The following is a 7,152-nucleotide window of genomic DNA, read 5'->3' on the forward strand; positions in this document are numbered from 1 at the left end:
ACTGGGGAGGTTGGTCTCAGGCTGAGAAGGGAATTCATCGTGTTATTAAGAACTGTAACCTGGCTGCAACATCCAGTGGTGTGAGAAAACCTTTTTGATTCAGATCTTATTGAGTCTGAAAAAAATTAGGATTTAGTATGTGTTTTTAATGTTTTTTCTTAGGCATAAAGGTCAGAGATAGATTTTAAGTGATCATAAGTGTTAGGTAGCTATCTTTCTGTAGTTAATAAACTTATTTTAAGGTTTCATCTTAACCAGTTTTTTGTCTAAAATGCTTGGGGAATCTGCTCAGATTACAAGGGCTGGTGCATGTCCACTATCCTTTCATGAACAGCCAGGCCCCAGCAATGACCTCTGGACACTTCATCAAGAATAGCTTTATAGCTCTTATCAGAACTAAACCTGGCTGTGATGCAGGGAGTTCCAGACGCAGCTGGTGGATTGCCAAGGCACCCATAGAACTGAGGCAATTTCTGGGATTGGGTCTGTCAAATGATCACTGACAAAGGACTCTGCTTGTGGCCCTGCAGGGCACCAGCTGTTTTGCTGCCACCAATTGCACAGAGCAGTCCGAAGGGAGGGGACCTGTTAAAATGAGTGTCCCCAAAACTCATTGCAATGAGTACATGCCCCGAGAGGGCTAGTTCTTAGGACATGGTGTCCAGCTTTCCCAAGCTGTCTTGGACAGCTCTACTGCATGCAGGGCCCTCTCCTCAGGGCATGACACAACCTATGGTGAGAGGAAGTGGCTATCGCCTAGCAATGAGCAGAACTCCTGTGGCGCCAAACATGGCAGTGCTGGCTCAGCCACTGTGAGCACATCAGAATTTGGCCAGAGACAGGGGAGCTGGGCACCAGTGAGAACTGTATGACCTCAGCACTGCAGAAAGGATTTTCCAAGTGACCTAACAGAGTTAAGAGTCCATCTCCATTTCAAAAGGCTTTGGGTGCCTAACTCCTTTAGATGCCACCTAGAATCTCAGCCTGGAGAACCACTGGGCTGCTGTCACTGTAGCTTCAATCTATGTATTTCCATTGGAAACAGACTCCCCAGCAACAGAAATGCCCTGGATTAATGGTAAACCCCTGCTAAACCTTTGAGACCCGCTAATGTTGTATGTGTAGTTGTAGCCACTAATATTGCAATCATGCTGTTGTGTGATTTGGTTCCCAATGGTTTCCATGTTCCATGACCGTCAAAAGGATCTTGTCCCATTCTTCTTCATGGAAGGTGATCTTGTAGCCTGCAACAACATCGATGGTGTGATGGCAGCCCTCAACATTGTTCACGATCCAGATGAGTGGAGACTGTTCATTGATTCACCGAAGACGAGTCTTAAAGCTGTTTTACTGCATAATGGCAATGTTTTGCCATCAATTCCAGTTGGTCATGCAGTCCATATGAAGGAAACCTATGACAACATGAAACAACTTTTGAGGTGCATAAACTATGACCATCATCAGTGGCAGCTTTGTGGCGATTTGAAGGTTGTTGCTCTCTTGTTTGGTCTGCAGACTGGATACACTAAGTACTGTCTTTTCTCTGCAAATGGGGTAGTCGTGCAAGAGATTCCCACTACATCAAGAAAGATTGGCCACTGTGACAGTCATTGGAGCCTGGGAGGAAAAATGTTCAGCATCCACCACTTGTTGAATCAAGGAAGATTTTGTTACCACCCTTACACATCAAGCTGGATCTGATGAAGAACTTTGCCAAGGCCATTGACAAAACACAAGCAGCTTTCAAGTACCTCTGTGGAAAATTTCCAAGGTTATGTGAAGCTAAGATAAAGGAAGGTGTCTTTGTTGGTCCTCAGATTCATAAACTTCTTCGAGATGATGCATTTGACCATGCACTGTGTGGCAAGGAAAAGACGGCATGGAAAGCCTTCCAGTTTGTGGCAATAAATTTTCTTGGAAACAACAAGGCAGACAACTACAGGTTGTTGGTGGAAAACCTCCTCAAGGCATACAAAAGCCTTGGTTGCAACATGTCACTAAAGATAAATTTTTTGCACTCTCATCTAGATTTTTTTTCCACCGAACTGCGGAGCAGTGAGCGACGAGCATGGCGAGCGATTTCACCAGGACATTGCAACAATGGAGAAACGCTATCAGGGCAAATGGAACCCATCAATGCTTGCAGACTATTGCTGGACAGTGACAAGAGATGCTCCATTTAATGAATACAAGAGACAAGCCCAGAAGCGCCGAGTAGACACTGAATAGGACTAAACTATGTACATAATAGTTTTTTGCCTTTTGTTTCATAATAAATTTTATTTATATAACCATTTTGCTGATGTTTAAAGTGTTACATAATCAGGACAGGTGAAATATTATCAAGTAAAGCAACCATAAACACATGAAAAGACCTAGGTTTACAATTTATGATTAAAACTCTACTATCTACACAATATACATAGACATACAATGTAAAAACTTAAATGTCTTAGAAACAGAAACCAATCAGTTGTTTTAATTGTCATATTTGAATTCAGCACATCAAAATACATAATAAATAGCACATTTTATCTCTGAAGCAGACGACTTCTCAAAAATTGTAGACCAGTATTATAAGTGATAGCCAAAAAGTTCAGATAAGTTACCAAAAGAAATAAGAGCAAAACGCATTGTAAACTAATATTAACACTTTCAGTACCCTTACAACTTACATGGTTCTCACCACAGGCTGGATGGTTGCCCTTCAGCCAGGCTCTCCCCTTTGATCAGTGCTTCAGTCACTTGATGGTTGCGTTTGATATGGAGGTGGAAGAGAGAGAGCATGGCAAATGTCTCTCCCTTTTATAAAGTTATTTCTCTCCTCCTGGCTTTGCCCCCCCTCTTTCAGAGTCAGGTAGTCCTAGGCTGGGCTGGATTTGTGCCAAACACACCCTGATGAGGTGTGAACTGCCCCTCTGCTCCCAGAGCATTTTGTCTGGACTGGTTTTAAGCCATGAGGGTACATTTTCAACATCATAATTGTATACATGAAATTACAGCCAGTACATTACTATAACAATGATGCTCAGTGCATCATGAGCCTTCCAAAGACCGCCAACATGACAAAATTTGCATTGGATGCCACACAATCATATTATAAGGATGAACATGAGGGTGCTGGGTGTTCCCCCGAGGTGTCACAGAAATCAATTTGCAAGATGCTGAGTTCTGCTATCGTTCAGTGGAAGGGTGAGAGTATTGTTAAATAAACATTTCTAATTCACAATTATAAAGTTCCTCGGGAGAAATATTTCCAGGGGGGCGGGGAGGAGGAGGGAGATTCTTTCATTGAAATCTTTCTTTTGCAAACTATGGATTAAATCTATTTTACACTCAGTTTCCTGTGTGTGTGTTAAACTGAGTGGCTTCAGAACCCAATCTGGCAGGCTTAATCATTTTAGCCATTGTTATTCTTGTATTTGCCTTCAACAGAACAACTGACATGAGTAAAGATGACTGAGAAGAGTCAGTCTCTGCACAGTCATGCACTCCATGGGCACTTCATTAGATTTCAGCCATGCAGAGCTATGATCTCATACAGCAGGAAGGCGATTCCTCTGGGTGGTGGAGGTTGGTTGAATCAGGACAGTTGTTTGTACTGTCTGCACAATAAAAAAAGCACTAACTCCCCAGGCTCATCCCCTTCAGAGGAGAAATCAAAGGAGACGCAGCTTTCCATGGAGAAGGATACAAGTATGAGAACACCTCTTCACTTTGTAAATAGAGGAGGAAGAGCATGTTCTAAGAAAGATTGTAGCAGCTGCTCATCCATTCAAGGAGATGCAGGTCTCTTCACTGAGAAAATCCAGTTTCTGCAGAAAGATGAGAGAGAAAAACCTCAGCTGAGGATCCTGAGTCCTGGCTGCACAACACTGATAAATAATAGCTCATTGCTTCAAGCTTGGGCTGTTCTGTGGTTACAGGTGAGCACCATCTTCCTGACTGCATTTCTATACCACCTTCCAAAGAGGGGCATGAATGTGCTTTGTGAATATTAGACGGACATGATGGATGAGGTAATCTCTTCTATTGGATAAATGTCTGTTGGTGAATGAGAGAAAGTTTTGAGCTACACAGAGCTTTTCCGCAGGTGAATATTTACTGTTTTAGCTTCTCCTTCCCACAGCAGTGCCAGTCAGCATTTATAGCACCATTTAATAGAGATGGAGCTTGAGATCCATGTCTTGTGACAGGTCCTCAGTTGGGGATCTGCCCCACTAAAATAAATGGAGCTACCTTGATTTACACCAGCTGAGGATCTGGCACAGTGTGCCCCAAATGAGGTGGGAAGTGGTGACAGAGTCTTACAAGCCCAGATCACACATGCCAGATTGTTTCTATACTCTGAGTTCAGGGACAGCATCTTTCCCCCTTCTTCCCCTCCCAGTGCCTTTCTTGTTCCTGTATTATCATCCCACACTCATTATGGAGTTTGGAGGGTCACTCCCCAGATAGGGTTTCACATCAGCCTGGTTTTGCCCCTTCCTGAGATCCACCCTCCAAAGAGCTGTATTTTATTACTGCTACTTAACATCAGGAAACAGAAACGGCATTGCCAGTCGTTGACCACATCATCATCACCACCAGAGGAACTAAGGGAGAATTTACTCCACTTCATAATTTTCAACATACACTGATTTTTTGTGAGGGGATGAAAATTGTTCCTTTTCCTACAGGTCATTGAAATGCTGAATATACCAGGACATATGTTGTGACGTTATTGATACGAACTGCGACTGTATATACCATTGTTGTAACCAAGATTCTGTAGTGGGACCAAATCTTGTAAATGGGAGATTAAGTAAGCTGTCTAGAAGGAAGTTATGATTTGCTGGTTATGATTATGATACCTGTATGCATATATCATGTTTGTATTTAAAGTTATAAGTATCAGTCCTGTACTGTCTGTATATCAAACGTTTGCTATGCTTCTGGGTGACACCCCACACAATTTGTCATCAGCACTGCCTAGCCTGCTTGATGACTCATTAAGGACCATCATCTATACAACTGACCCATTGAGAGAAGGCAGATACACCTTGTGACTCAGAAAGACGTACAGGGACTTGCCTATGGACAGAACTCTAAGGTTTTTCCATGCCGTGTACTGGGTAGCTTGTATTTGAGACAAAGGAAACACAAGCCACATGGCAAAAGGACTCCAGCTTTGGGCTGTAATTGCCCTGCTTTAAGCAATTTGTCCTTAATTGATACTCTCAGTTGTGTCCCGCCAGAGGCCGCATCGTTACATATGGTTAGATTAATTTCCATTAATTCTAACAAGAGATTGGTGCCTATGGACACTTGACCTCATTGAAAAATCTGAGTACAAGATTTTAGTTGTTAATCTGTGGTATGTCACTGTCACGGAGTATTGGGGGACTCAGGGCCCTGCACCCCCGGCTTCCTGCGATTCACCATGACTCTCAGCCAGCCAGTAAAGCAGAAGGTTTATTTGGATGACAGGAATACAGTCCAAGACAGGTCTTGCAGGCACAGACAACAGGGCCCCCCTCAGTTAGGTCCAGCTTGGGGTACCAGGGCATCCCAGCCCACCCCCCTTTGGGGGGTCAGAGCCATCTCTGCCTCCCAGCCATCTCTCCAGCCCGCTTCCAGCACTCTGCCTTCAGCGACCCCTCCCACCGCCTTTGTTCAGTTTCCCGGGCCAAGGTGTCACCTGGCCTCCAACCCCTTCCTGGGTTCTCATGTTACACGCTCAGGTATTCACCTTCGGGCAGACTCCCATCCCCCAATGCAGACTATCCTAGCCACACTCCCCTGTCAGCATTCACAGACCACAGTAAGAACAGGCCCAGTTCGTCACATCTCCCCCCTTCGAGACCGAACTGAGCAGGGTCACTTTAGTCAGTGACCCGGGGAAGTTCAAACCTACCCCCGTTCCCATGGATGCCCCTGCATCCCTCCCATTCCTTGGTGAGAATTACACCAGGCCCCTCCAGTTTCACGCCCCCCCTTAGGTCGGGGGTGCTTGATGGCCCTCGCAGTTCGCATGTGGGAAGGTTTATGCGGCCTGTACCCTTTTCCCACCCCCATACCTCTGGGGTTCCAACTGGGCTGTGGTCTTCTCCCAGCGCTCCAGTCTGGAGGTCTGTGCTTTGGGCTCTCTTGGTTTAGAGCCGCCCTTTTAACCTTGGCCACCCTCCGGAAAAGATCCTTTATGCTGGGCAAGGGTCCTAAAGCTGTTTTCCCCTTGTCCCAGGCCTTCCTCCCCCTCTGACAGGGGTCACAGGATCCGCAGTACTGTCGGACAGTAACAAAGACCCCAGGCCAGTAAAAGCTCCGTAGCAGCCTCTGCTGGGTACGCCAGGTTCCCTGGTGCCCTGAGAGAGGAATGTCATGGGCCCGGCACAGCAGCTGGCGGCGATACTTCTGGGGTACCACCAGCTGCCTCCTGATCCCCCCGACTCCATTTTCCCTGGGGGAGCCCATTCTCGGTACAGGAACCCCTTCTCCCACAGGAACCTTTTCCGGCCACCCCGTCCCATGGTCTGTACCGCATTGAGGTCGGCTAGGTCCCTTATCTTCCGCAAGGAGGGATCTCTCTGTAACTCGGCCTGGAACTCAGCAGCTGGGACAGGGATGGCCACCTGCTCTTTCTCGCCCGCTGGGTCTGAAGCTGCAGCCTCCCTGAGCCGTGTCACTGGGCGTTCCCTCCCCACCAGGTTAGGGTCCTGCGCCTCAGGCAAGGCAACCCCCAAGGCCAGGGCGCAGTGCCCCTCGCCGGCTCTGACTGCGGGTCACAACCAGTGCCCTTTGGGGGTTGCTTGGCCAGTTCTCCAGGTCCCCCCTATCAATACCTCCTTATTCAAACCGGAGTTGATTGTGTCTAGTTTGCATATCAATTCTAGCTCAGCAGTCTCTCGTTGGAGTCTGTTTTTGAAGTTTTTCTGTTGCAATATAGGACTGGGAATGGCTGAGCCATTACAAACATTGATTCTATCTCCCCTTGTAAGTATGCTCACACTTCTTATCAAACTGTCTGTACTGGGCTATCTTGATTATCACTTCAAAAGTTTTTTTTCTCTTAATTAATTGGCCTCTCAGAGTTGGTAAGACAACTCCCACCTGTTTATGCTCTCTGTATGTGTGTGTATATATCTCCTCAATATATGTTCCATTCTATATGCA

The sequence above is a fragment of the Chrysemys picta genome, chromosome 12 (genome assembly GCF_011386835.1).
Source record: "Chrysemys picta bellii isolate R12L10 chromosome 12, ASM1138683v2, whole genome shotgun sequence".
NCBI lineage: Eukaryota > Metazoa > Chordata > Testudines > Emydidae > Chrysemys > Chrysemys picta.